The sequence below is a fragment of the Temnothorax nylanderi genome, unplaced genomic scaffold (assembly GCF_030848795.1).
Source record: "Temnothorax nylanderi isolate EJ_2023f unplaced genomic scaffold, tnyl_v1.0 TNYL_tig0118_pilon, whole genome shotgun sequence".
Taxonomy (NCBI): domain Eukaryota; kingdom Metazoa; phylum Arthropoda; class Insecta; order Hymenoptera; family Formicidae; genus Temnothorax; species Temnothorax nylanderi.
Genome location: NW_027249180.1, coordinates 59326 through 73962, shown reverse-complemented (window position 1 = coordinate 73962; position 14637 = coordinate 59326).

Here is a 14637-nt window from a genome sequence, read left to right as displayed (position 1 = left end):
GACGGGCGCCTCGCTATTAAGAAGTCCGAACAGAGCGAGGCGTTCCCCGAAACACGGGCGCGGAGATCTCTGCGGGAATGCGGGGGTTGGCAGATAGATAAGTAGATGGTTAGATAGCTGGTGGTGTAGGTAGGTAGGTAGGTAGGCGGATAGTCCCGGTGTAACCGCGCTGGCGTATGCGCTCGTGTTGCATTATTATGCATCGCATGCGAGCCGCAGCGCACGTTTGTCGGGTCGGTCCGAGGCGGATCGGAGAACAGAATGAATCCTAGGAACACGGACTTACCCAGAAGGGAGGAAGTACAGCATCGGCGACATCCTCGTCCTTCTCCCGTGCGCTTCACTCTTTCTCTCTTCCGGTCTTCCCTTTTTCCGCGCGATCGAACGTTCTCCGTCTCGTCGACGTTGACGCCGCGTGCGACGACCCGATTCCTCGAAAGAGATGATCACTCGCCAGGCGACACCTGTCCCCGCGGAACTCGGTCGTATCTTAATTTGATGTATCTCCATTCGCGCGCGCGCGCGAGGGCAGTTCTTTTTTTTCCCGAGAGCGAGGGTGAGAAAGCGTCGCGTGGGCGTACGCCTCCTTTTCCTCCTTCCCTCGCGTCCTCGTATCGAATGAGTCATCGACACGAGTTCGCGATCGCTCGCTTGCTCGCTCACACGACTTGCTTTATTATTCATGAGAGCCGGTAGCGCGAAACCCGGAATACGCGCGCGAGTCGTATGCCACGTGCTGTCGAAACTGTCGATGAAGTCGAAGAAACACGGTTTCTATCGAAGCGGAGATTGTGATGTGACAAAAACATTTAAACTCGATCTTTAAGTTTGGATAAGATATGAAAAACATTTTATTATTATTACTTGTATATCCATTAAAAATCAAACAGTGATAATAAAAGCCGTGTGTGGGGGTGACACGTTAAGGGGGAACATATGAGTAGACCGCAAGAAAAAAAGGTGAAATTCGGGAATTTTTATCTTGGAAACTATTAATTCGATTCGATCCGGGTTTTTTTTATTTAAAAGTACCTACATTGAGGCACGTTCACAAATTTTTTTAAGGGAATTTTTTTTACTCAACTAGTTTTTTTTTATCAGACTATAAAGGTCGAAAATTTGGGTCGAAAAATGAATCTTGAGTTCAAACAGTCGACGTTTCGGTAACAAATTTTTTTTTTATGAAATCTGCCGATGGAAATTGCTTTATGTATTGCTATTTAAGAATCCGTTTGAATTTTACGTTTCAGATCAACCGACTGCGCGAAATCTTACCCACCGTGAACCGTGTCCGCGAGGAACACAATTTACGCCGGCCACGAGAACAGCGCTCCGAGGGAATAAATTCCCTTAAAAAAATTTGTGAACGTGTCTCAATGTAGGTACTTTTAAATAAAAAAAACCCGGATCGAATCGAATTAATAGTTTCCAAGATAAAAATTCCCGAATTTCACCTTTTTTTCTTGCGGTCTACTCATATGTTCCCCCTTAATAATAATTACCTAATTAGATAATAATTAATATAATAAAGAGCAATTCGCTGATAATTCGTAAAGCAATAGAGAAAGTATATTTTTAAAAATCAATTTATTTCTTAAGTAGTAAAGTGACGTTGAAAGATGACATAATGACATCTATTTAACCAAACAAGATATTCGTTTGCCAAATAGGTATCCCTTCTCAAATACCTACATATCCATTTTAAGTTGCGATTGTGTTACGAGGAAGGAAAGAGAGAGAATAGCGAAGTAGATACGAAATTAGAGACACGTCTCATATTATAATAAGCTGCGGAATCCCGGTGGCTACGATGACACGCGCGAACAATCACGTGGACGTAATTTTATGGTCTCTTACTATCTTCGCTTACGCGTCGCGCGGAACACAAGTTCGTATGCACACACGGGAGTTGTTAGAGTGTGCGCGCGCGTGGATGTGTGCCTAACGCAGAAACGTGCGTGTGCAAAAGGGCGACGCCGAGAAATGCGCGTGTGGCGCCAATGGCGGTGAATGCAACGCGATTCGAGCGGAGCCGGCTCCGGAATGCAGTTCCGAGCCAAACTCAGAGGTAGCCTCTCGTCTCTCGGCTACTGTGCGCAGAAACAAGAACGAGGGGTAGAGGGAGGAAGGAAGGATCGGTGAGGAACGGGCCCCGTCGTAACCCTTCCCCCCCCCTCCCTCCCTCTGGGGCCCTTTATCATCGCGGATGCGAAACGAGATGTCGAAGCGCGCCGCGTCGGAGATACGGTCCACCTTCCAGCCGGTCGATATGGGATACAAAACATATAATCCTTTATTTTTTAGTATCTGGGTGATACAGGTGGTCAGGACGTAAAATGCATTTAGATACGTAAAAATGTATCTATATATATAGGATACAAAGAAAAATCACTACAGTTAAATGCTTTATGTTGTTAGCCACGGCAGCTTATTTTTATCTCACACAGAGATGTACTTACGGACTCTCACGAGCCTTTTTGCTCGATATTGCCTCTCGGATAAGAACAGACTCGGAAATGAACTAACGCAGATGCCAAAAGTAAATAACCGACAAAAGGATGTTTCTGTTTAGACGTAAAATTTTGTTAATTGCCAATGCTTTTCATTTGACATTATAAATATGTATATATAAAAAAAATCGATACGAAAAAAATCACTCTCTTACAATGGCGAAGATCCAACAGAAATTGATTGACATCTGATTTTAACAATTTGATCTTAATAATTGAAGCAATAATTAAAATCGTTGCTTTGCTGTTATAAATAATGAACACTTAAGATATGCATATTCCGAAAACTGTTTCTCGCTTAGGAGATATGAACTATAATTTACCGGCCGCAAGCTGACGATCGTACATTAATCTTATCGCTTCTTAGCGCGTAGAAATAATCTTGAAATTCTCCCCGCGATTTGATTAACAAGTAAGTAGCGTTGATACAAAAAACGAGGGAGCGAGAGAGGCGCCGACGAGTCTTTCCACCGGCGGCGCGGCAGATCAACTTTTTGCGGCGCGCAGGTAGAGGCGTTCCTGCGGCGTGTCTCCTCTCTGCGCTCGATGCGCTCGATGTCATGACGCTGCTCGGAATGACGTGGCGTAGTCTCGGGAGCTGCGCGGCAAAACCCCGCGAGAAAGAAGGAGCCGTTAACTCGAGCCGAGAAAGAGCCAGCCGGGTTCGGGTTCACGAGGAACACGAGCCGCGCGCTTTAATTACTTCTTTCGCACGACGTCGTTAATGATACCGCGATTATGATTCGGCTTTTATGGCCATTGAGAGACACTCTTTCTCTCCTTTGCTTTCTCTCTTTCATTTCTCGGAATGAACCACGGCATGGGAAAGAGAAGCTCTCTTTTTCTCATCTTCTCGTCTTCCTTTCGCTTTCCTTGTCGTCCAGTTTCTAATCTTATCTTAGAAATGGGATTCGCAGAAAGAAATTGATATTTTCTGCGATTTGAGGTAGTTAACATTTGCAAATGCGGCCTTCTATGAGCTTATAAATCCATTGATGATCGATGAGGCGAGATCCGCCTTGGACAGTTTAGAACGAGCCTTGAAATGATGGATGACCGAATTTTCAAAATAATCCACTTAGTACAATCAACTCTCAAATATTATACATTCACGTGTTAATGGAAGAGTGAAAAAAATGTACACATTATTGTGGTAACATGATTTTTGGAGTCATTGAACTTTTCCTTCCGAAATTAGAAACAAACATGCTTAAGCGTATGTGCATATATGTTTAGGCTTTAAAAAGCGAGCATCGACCCAGTGCGAAAGAGTTGCTAATAACAGTTTGCGCCATATTGTATTATGTAGTAAAACAAATAAATTTGTGATAACGGTCAACTTCGATTATTCTCGATTTTGATTATTTTCATTCTTAAATAAATTCGACAATATTAATAAAAATTTATATATAGAAAACGTGAAAGCTAATTCAGAATCTAATTTTTGCACACTGATACTTTTTGCAAAAAACAGATGACCGAAGAGTCCGATCAAAAATATTTTATTTCTATTTCTAATCCATGTAAAAAAATGCATCGTGTTAAACGAACGCAGAAGCGATCTAATTAGAAGCTGGACCGTTACTCCACGATCGTTCCGGCCGTCCTTTCTGTTTATGTGGATTTATGGTACTTACGCTCCAGAACGACCGACAGAATGACGCGGGCGGCTCCGGCGGCGGCTCGTTCGTTTGCGTAATGCGAAACGGTGATCGACTAGTAGCCTCTCGGTTTGCACGCCATATGGTGTCAGCCAGGCAGCGAATCACGGTCTCCATGCCTCGTCGGCCGCAAACGAGATGCCCTTTTTGCGTCGGATTCCTTTTTTCCATCTGTCCCTCTCGCGCTGTTCTTCCGCGCTGACTGGAAGAAGGGTGAGAAACTCGAGAGCGAACTTTCGGTGGCGCGATTGCGCTTCGCTTCTAATTATCGAATATTCGCCGCACAATTATTTAGTACAGGAATGCAAATCTATAAACAAACATTTCGCTATTAAGAGAGTACTTTAGTTTTGTGCGTATTAATTTAATTTAAAACTCAATTTAATAATTATTTGATAAATAAAACAAATTTCATTAATAAATATTTAAGTAGATTTAAATGAATTTTGATATCCCATGCTCAAATTAGTAACACTAATTTTTATTCGGCGAAAGACGCTACTTAGGTTTCTTATGTGAAACGCCATATGGTGTTATAACGCCGAGAGGGAGATAGGAGGCAGGAATTCAATCAGCCATTTCGCAGATTAGAAATTTCAATCTTACGAAATGAATTCTCATAATTCTCCCCTCTTAATTCATCTATTTCTTGCGAAGTAAGAGCTCCGCGACGCTAATCGCCGCACACGCGGAAAGGACTTTGATTATCGACCCGCGGGGCGTGTAATTGGTCGGGAAGATCGTTAGTGCTTGTACGAGAGACTCGAGACCGGCAATTTCTTTCGCGATCGCCCGTGAATTATTGCGCCTTCGCTTCGTAGAGTCCCGCGTCGTGGCCGTCTTAATACGGCGAGGTTGTAGAATCACGCCTGACCGGCGGAGAGGGACGTTTCCGGTGTTTAGGAGGATCATTCTGGCCCCGGTAATCACCACCTGCCACCGCTAATTGCCAGCATTTGGACCGCCCCGAATGTCCGATGTGTTTCGACGATAATATTTGTCCGACACCAGCTTGCGCGTAGTTTTCCGCGCCGATTGTTCACTGAATGCTCACCTGTGATCTCCGTGCTGTTAAGCGTACAGCGCGACAGTTTAATTTGTCTAGCGGGATCCGTTGATCTCTCAAAGAAAGAATGAGGCAGCTTTGTGTCATGAGAGTAATTTATCAGTTAATGCTTTTTTAATTTCTCGGAGTCGCATGGTCATGCGAAATTGATCGTGCCATGCGAAAATTGTGTAGCAATGTTGTTGATAAACGACGAGCTCGAATAACTGACAGTAATTTACACGCAAATGTTGCGCTTAATAATTTCGTGTAAGACCAACTCGTAAGCAATTATTTATGGCAATGATACTACTTTATTTAGTGGAAATATTTTGTTTAATTCCAAGGTTACGGTATAAAAGAAAACAGTCGTCGGTTAGCATGCAACGCATTAAACCGACCGACGCGGCGACGTCGTGTAACACGTTTCTCGTCTTGCGACGATGTTAATCGGCGTCACTGCTCGCCCGTGAAACGCGAAGCGAATATTGGACGACCGACCGACCGACCTGCTCTCGCACCTGCGACATGGCCATTAAAGGATCCATCTCTTCGTCCTCGTGTATCAAAGCATATCTTCACGTCTTTCGGGACGAGAAAATATGCGATTCTTGTCGCTTATTCATTCTTCTTTGCAAATTTTTCGGTCATTTCGAAATGGGACGAGTTCTTTGATGAATTTAGTGTCGATCTTTCTTAAGATATATATCTTCAAGCATGGCTCGCTCATTGTACGATCATATCGATTGCATCCCGAATCGATTTGCGCGCGAGGGCATTTTCGGGCAGCAGCCGGGCAGTAATTATTTTCAGCGGGCCATTTGTCGAGCCGCGCGCCCTTTCCTTGTCTCAATTCGCGATCATTAACATCTCTATCTGTTGATCTACAAGCGCGGCTCTTCGATGCATCAGGTGCACAATGCAGAGAGAAGGGGGACCCTAGGCAGGGTGGCAACGGCACATCGCGGACGTTCGTATGCTCGGGCAGGTGGATACGCGTGTGTGTGTGTGTGTGTGTGTATGTGTTTGTATGCACGTTCAGCGTGTTCACGCTCGCGAGTGCAAACAGCCGGAATGCTTAAGCACGCGCCGGAACCGGAAGCTGCTGGGTGAGCACGCGAGCAGCGCTGCACTTCGTGCACCGTCAGGTGCTACGGCGCAGGAAATTAGGGTGAAACGCTTCGCGATGGAGGAGAGAGCGAGAGGGAGGTGAGACAGGGGTATGTCAGCGAAATTTGCATTAACAAGACAGCCGCAACAACGAATCGATCCGCGATCTTGAGAGTCGCGACTCTCGTGCGCGTTCAGGTGCGCGTATAATTATAGCTCGATAAGGTGTTACTGAGACGAGTTGTATCTGCATATTTCTTAATGTCCCCACACAAGTACAAACGCAGACTATATAGTTACATATATGTTTTATGAAATACTGACATTTTGGTCCATCAAAATCTAACTGAAAACCTTTTCGCAATATTCGAAGCTTGACATTAGACATTTAAATAACGTTGATATTAAATACTGAGTAAAACTGTTATACTTTTATTAAAAGTAACCTACTCAAAGTTAAATCGTGAGAACGATATTTCATTGTCATTGAAATTTTAATTGATATTTAGTATTAATAATCGATAGTTCTCAGATACTGACACGTAACATTTTACGTGTAACTGACATATTAATCTTATAGACGAGGTAAACGTAATGCATTATCGTCATAAAGTCAATATTACATAATTATCGCGCGGAGTCATCTCAGGTTGGAACGGCGCAAAAAGCACCAGCTGCAACTCAAGAGAATTTCTTTCTGCAAGAACCGCAACGGCAACGCACACTCGACCAGTGTAGGGTGTTCCTCACGGGTCGTTCACGCGCGCGAACGTGTACGCGCGGCGTACTCCTCGGAGGCGTCTCGGGCAGATCCGGAATTGGTTCCCGGTGTAAACACCTGTACGCTTAATAATCGGGAATTTCTGGCGATTATCGAGTGCCGGGCGGGCCCCGGTGGCTTTCGTTGCGCGTTGCCCCGCCGCGCCGCGCGCTCACTCTCCTCGTCTCGCCTCACATTATGTTACATCGCCCGCGAGAGCGGCATCTTGCAGTGCGCGCGAGTGCACGGGGATACAGGTGTTGCCTTTTAATTTCCAGAAGGTGCACAGAAGCAGGTATCGTTTACGCGGAAGTTGTTTTCACTTCAGGAATACCTTTGCTTTTTACACAAAGACACAAGTATAAATATGAAAAAAAGAGAATATTTCAAATACGAATAAACATATAAATATTAGAATTTTACGAATAAGTATGGGAATTGTCTCATGCGAAATCAAGACTGTTGCTATCTTATATAAACATAATAAAACTTATATATTATATATGCTATTATATATTATATATTGCTTTATTATCAACTATATACGGTTATAAAAATTAGAATAAAACATATAAAATATGCTAAAGCGGTTCAGTTTGCGATTGTGAATAGGCAATCCTTTTTAATAGAGATAAATAACTTAATAAGTCGTGTAACAAAAATAGCTTGCCAGTTTGACAGATAAGATAACTAAATCATATTTGGTGATCCCCGCCACATTTTTATTCATCACGCACGTTTGAAATAAAGAACTTTAACGAGAATAATCTCGCTTCCTCGTTGATCATAGGAGCAGGTCGCGCGACGCTCGCGGCGATACCGCGATATCGCGCGTATCGAACCGCCCGCGCCGTAAATCCCCCGAGCATACGTCGCGGGCTCGAAATTATTCGACGTTTTAATGGCACGGCCCGGACGATATCGATGCCCGGTGAACATCGGCCGGATGTGGGTCAGATGTCATGTGGGCGACCCCTATAAACGGCATCGGCCGTCGCACAAAAGCCACAACGCGGCGGCACGGCGAGCCGAAAAGCCGTGTCGCTCGTGTTATATATAATATACACGAAACGCGCGTGTGACTCGTCGCAGGTGAACACGAGCGAGCTTCACCTGGCGCGTGCCAACTGTCTAATTAATGACAATCGCCGTGCGCGAGCGAGACAACCGCCGCTTCTATTCATACGCGCGCAATTTGCCGGGCTACGCACGTAGCCGGTAATGCCCGGGTCCGGCTTATCGATCTCGCCATAATGCTGCGAGATATCGGCCCAAAATTGGCCGTCCCTAGAGAAAGAGACGGGTGCCGCGCGTAAGGATTACATCGCGCGCGAATTTACATGAGAATCGCGCGAGCGCACACGACTTTAATGTTTTCAATTTATTAAGCATTTCGTGAAGAATATTGCAAATCTAAAAATTGTGTAGGGATCTGCAATACGTTATTGTACTTAATAACATACAAATAAGTATGATTCTGCACGGATTACCATTTATTTTAAATTGTTTATTCGGTCTCGCACGTCACGGCGGTAGTTTCAACGCATTCCTTATCGAATATGCTAAGAATTGCTGAAAGCTTCTTAAAGGTTTATCGTTCCACCTTTTCGTATTTGGAGGTAAATTATAGCTCATTTATTCAGGAGAATGTATTCTTACCTATACGGCGGTTTAATTGCTTATAAAACACAATTTAATAGTAAAATCTTCCTGTTCGGTTACTGGGCCAAGCAAATCATATGCTGTACCCCTATCGAGACGCTGTTCGGATACTGGTACAACTCTGCGAAGTTCGCTAGTCCCAGTAACCGCACGTAATCGCGTAGCACGCTGTCTCTCGATCGATGCAGTTTTTAATTCTGGTGTTTCGATTAAAAAAAACAAATTATCGTGTGGAAAACCGATTGATAAGTAGTACTCATTGTCGATAATATATCTGCAATAAATCTAATGTGCATGCTGAATCTGTGCAACCAGTATCAGGAAAATTGTTTGGTGTTTACATGGAGAGGTTATGTTACGGCTGAATATATTTTTGTGTAATAATCGATAATTTTATAATAAAATATATAAATTATAGTGAATATTGAATGTAATGAGATCTCCATGCAAAGGACTATATTTCATTGCAGAAATCCTGCATCATGCCGAAGGCATCGAAAAAAAAATATTGCCAATCTTCGGTTGACAGTGCTGTAGATGCTGTGGCCTGTGGATCAACGATAAGAGCAGCGAGTGCACAGTATGGAGTGCCATCGAGCACATTATTTGGCAAACTTAAATACAAAGCTCCAGTAAAGGCGTCGATGGGACCTAGCTCGATTCTCACAGCAACCGAAGAACAACATCTCGTCGATTGGATTTTTCACGTCAGTGAAAGAGGATTTCCCATCACTAAAGAGCAACTCCTCAATGCTGTTCAGAAGTTAGTCGTCGAATTAGAACGAGAAACACCTTTTACGAACAATCGTCCGGGTCGTCACTGGTACGAAGCATTTTGTCGTCGGCATAAGGAACTGTCTCAACGTATTGCTCAAAACTTAACGTACAGTCGTGCGTCGGCGACGGAAGAAAAATTGAGGGGTTGGTTCCAGGAAGTTTCTCAGTACTTGAAGAGCAAAGGCCTGCTGAACATCGACCCTTCGCGAGTCTATAATTGTGATGAAAGTGGGTTCTTCTTATGCCCAAAGGCTGATCATGTCATCGTTCGAAAAGGGGCGAAGAGAGTTTACAACGTCGTCAATGCCGACGAAAAGGAGAATCTCACGACTCTTTTCATGGTAAACGCAGCAGGGATGTTAGTTCCTCCGATGGTGATGTTTTGGTATCAGCGTGTACCGAAATCTGTAACCGATAATGTTCCGTCGGGTTGGAGCATCGGTACTTCCGATAGAGGCTGGATGACTGCCGAGACGTTTTTCGAGTATGTAACGAACGTCTTCTACCCTTGGCTGCAGCAAAACAACGTCGAGTTCCCAGTCGTTCTCTACGTTGACGGACATTCATCTCATTGCACTCTACCGCTGAGTAATTTTTGCAGAGAAAAGAACATCGAACTCATCGCGTTGTATCCCAACGCTACACATATTTTACAGCCGTTGGATGTCGCCGTTTTTCATCCGTTGAAAAGTGCGTGGAAAAAAACCGTGAATCAGTGGAGATTCGAGAACTGCGGAAATCGTTTGAAAAAAGAACAATTTGCACCTTTATTGAAGGTTGCACTTGATTCTTTGGATTTAACAGCAACGATAAGAAACGGATTTCGATCGTGCGGGCTCGCCCCTTTCTCAGCGGATGCGGTTGATTTCAATGTTCTTCGAAAAGGAATGTCATCGAGCGATGATACTTGTCATAACGATCCGAGCACGCTTCAAGCTGAGACGAAATTTGTCGAACATTTACGGTTGATGGAACAGCAATTACCGGCTAACGTGATCAGCGCTTTCGAGGAATCGCATCGTTCTGGGGTTTGGAGTGGTGAAAGCACGATGAAGGACTATATCAATATTGGCTGAAAATTAAGAGACTCGCTGGTATATTAGACGTGAAATAAAATGTTGTGGACAATTTTATATAAAGACTTTTTCGTATCGCGATACGGTTAATTTCGGCATTTAAAATTGATTTCGTGTCGAGATACGGTTATTTCGGCATTTAAAATTGATTAATTAATCATTGTTTCGATCTGTTTTAATATATTTAGCTAATAATGGGCAGAATGACATTCAGCTGGAGGCACTAGAAGACGGGACTAGAGCCAACGACATCCTTCATTTCGCTGCTGATTTGGGAATTGGATTCAGATCGGAGACCGAATCCACTTTTCAACAAGGAGACTCTATCATTTTAACCTTCAATGGTGATGATATCATCGATGCGGAGAGCTCAGAACCCGTAGGAGTTGAAGGTTCGTGTTTGAAATAGCGCCGTGATTATCATGTTCTGTAATTAACAATTATCATATTGACAGTAATCGACGAGAGTTGCATCACAATTCTCACGGAGGGATGCGTTAACAGCATTGCGGAGGACAGCAGTGAAAAAATCGAGGGAATCGTCGAAGAATGTGACGAGAATATCGCGAAAATCGTCGAAGAATGTAACGAGAACATCGCGGAAATCGTCGAGGAGGCTATTGGTACAGGCGTTCAAAGCGTCGTGCAAACAACTGGGGTAAAACAAAACAGCTTAAACACAGAGGAATCCGCCGCGAAAGCTGTTGGCGAGACGCGAAGAAGTCCGCTGAACGTTCTGAATAGTGTAAATGTACAAATTGCCGATAATACTCCGAAAAGTGCGGCTAAAAGAGCTGAAGAGATTCCATCAGTTTTTAAAAATTCGCTCTTCTGGCCGGAAGACAGAAAGAAAGTTACGAAAAAGAAGAAGACGACCGAGAAACTTCCTTCTGTCGCTACCAGCGATCAATGGCTATTATTAGCTTCGCAGAAAGAGGAAGAAAAGCTGAAGATGTTGCAAGAAAAAGAAGAGAGACGAATAAAAAGAGAAAAGATGCAAGAACAAAAAAAGTCACACAGTTGGAAAAGCAAAAATTACAAGAAGATAAAAAAAGCAGCAAGAAGAGAAGAAGAAAGAGCAGGAAGAGATCAAAAAACAGCAGCAAGAAGAGAAAAAGAAACACCAAGAAGAAAAAAGAAACAGCAAGAAGAGAAGATGAAACAGCAAAAAGAGAAGAAGAAACAGCAGAAGAGAAAAAGAAACAACAGCAAGAGAAGAAGAAACAGCAAGAAGAGAAAAGAAAACAGCAAGAAGAGAAGAAAAAACAGCAAAAAGAGAACGAGAAACAGCAAGAAGAGAACGAGAAACAGCAAGAAGAGAACGAGAAACAGCAAGAAGAGAACGAGAAACTGGAGAAGGAAATAGAAGGAAAAACAAACAAAGTTGTTGTAATTGTCATGTGACATATTTTTCAATAAATGTTTATCGTTCAACGTTATATCAGCCATTGTCATAATTTTAAATTGATTAAATCTTTTGCTGTTCTTTCTTCTCTTCTTTCAGGCATCTCTACCTTCATCTACACTTCTTAGCCTTAGCAGTTGGATATTTTTTATTATGTATACTACTTTTAGATTTATTATGAAAACCGAGTAATAAAGGTTATGCGGACACTGGGTCTCGGCACTGGGACATGCCGAGAAAAGCTGTGCGGGCACTGGTACATTTGACCATTTTATCATTTTCGCGGCATAAATAATAAATGACTGAATATTAAAATAAACATTGCATGTGTTTTAGAAACTAGAAACCCTAAGCTTCAAGATGGTTCAAGTCATTTGTACCAAGCATGCGTCTAAATGGGCTAAATTTGTATCACAATCTGAATTGTGGCTTAAGTGTACATGAGAATCGCGCGAGCGTGTCCCGCGTTCGCGTCAGCGTCCAGTTGAGCGAAGAGAATCTAAAGTTAAAAGATCAAAAAAAAAAAAAAAATTCGAAGCATATTGTATAAAAGCCAAATTGCATGAATGAGGAAATTAATTGCGATAAAAGTTTAATTATAACGTTTCTCGTTATATGATTAATTTTGATGTTTCTTTAATCCTTATTTTAAAAAGAAATTGGGGAAAGGAAAGTTATTCAATTTTTGAACGACGCGTTCCCGATGTCACGTTTCACTTTTCAATTTCCACGATCTTTTAATTATCGCCCGTCCAATTTGTTCGACACATCCATACCCTGCAGACAGTGTTTGTAATTGACCGAGAATTTTTCGTTTTCGCGGCACGATCGCGCTCGGTAGTAGTGCAAGTTATACGATAGATTCGATTTGGTCGTGCATATCGATCGCCGACATGCATCGTATCCCCGCGAGCGGTCGGTAGGCGGAGATGAACCTGTAATGCACCGGAGAGCGTGGGACCGCTATGCGGGAAAAGTGCGCTCTTCCTCGCGGATGATATCGCGCGTATATAGCGGCTACTACGTGTTTATGGGTGCCCCTCTTGGAGATCGGCACGAGGACTTTTTGCATCTGGCGAGGAATTATAGAGGACCCTGAATTAGCCTCGTGAGACGTATAATAATGGAAAAACACAGCATTTATCCTAATAATTCTTATTGATTTTGTTTGTACATTCTGGGCCACTTTTTTGTCATCACGTATCGATTGACAAGAAATCTCTTTATATATGATTATGATTGCATATCGTTATGTATCTACTGCTCTAGAAGAAGTAATGGGCGCTCTAATAATACATGGGCGACGGTAGGGTTGCTAGTCGCACGGCGTTCTTCTTCCCTGGTAGCAATATATTTCAGGATAAAGAACGCTTTGCAGAAGATACAAGAAACTGTACTTTAGGAAATAAATTAGAAATATCATGTTTCGTAGTAATGACTCTCGAGTTGCGATCGAATTTTGATTTTTATTATTATGCTAATATTGCTAATTGCTCGTCGTATAAAAAATTCACGGCTTTGCGAAACGTTTCTAATGATTTCACATGTTTGCTCGCATCGTGACGATATACGCAAGGAACACATTTTCATTTCCCGGAGAACAAATCGAGAGGAATGTCTAAGAGTGCCAAAAGAAAAAAAAGAAAGAACGGGCCTACACTGGAAATTACAGAAGGCCGCGGCGGGGCACGAGATTACCCATGATGTCTGAAACTCAGAAATGATCGCGAGGAGGGCCCCGCGTTGTGCCCCTCTTTCCTTCTACCTGCAGGTTCGCGTGATGACGGCGTGTGCCCGCGGGGGCGTTCGATTCTCCTCGAGAGTTGCGGATCGCGTGCGAGTCTCGCAGCTGGAGACGAGAGGGAAAAGAGTTCCCGAGCCGGGAGTTTATCGCGGGGCCCCCGGGGGCACGCGGGGCCCCGCTCGCAACGGGCACCTTAAACGTGGGCGGAATGGCAGGGGCGCCCCCAGGGTGTTTCTCACACGCATACCTGACGTACGTGCCAGCCACCTTCTCATCCTCCTCCCCCTCCCCCGTCTCCCGCTTCGGCTCCTTCTGCTCTTCTCTCGTCCTCACCATTACCATTCGGCTTCTTGATCCTCTCCCGCTCTCCTTCCGTCTCTTCATCTTCCTTTTGGATCGTCATCATTCTCTCTTTCTTTTCGCTTAGGAATTACTTAGCGCGCTCGTGCTTGTACGAGATAAGAATTCTTGATAGGCGGATCGCCCTTTTATTTCTACTTGAGGATTTCCTACACTGTTAAAGGTTAGAGGATGAAATTTAAACCAATACCATGAGTTAGATTTATTTTGTTATTTTTAACTACCATGTGCGTCAAAATTTATTAGTTTGAAACAAAATAGGATTATTTTAACTCCATTGGTTTAGTCAAATTAACATTGTTTTAGTTAAATTAACTACATATTGAGTAGGAGCAGTGGCGAGGTGGCGAGGTATGGAATAGTTAAAAATTACTCAAAATTGAGTATAATTTAACCCTATTAATTTAACAGTGTAGGATGGGATTAGAGAGTATCGGGAATATAATGTATGAGGGAAAGTAGGAATATATGAAATATTGCGCTGTGCGTAGATATAGAAATACTATTACGCTCGACTACCATAAAAT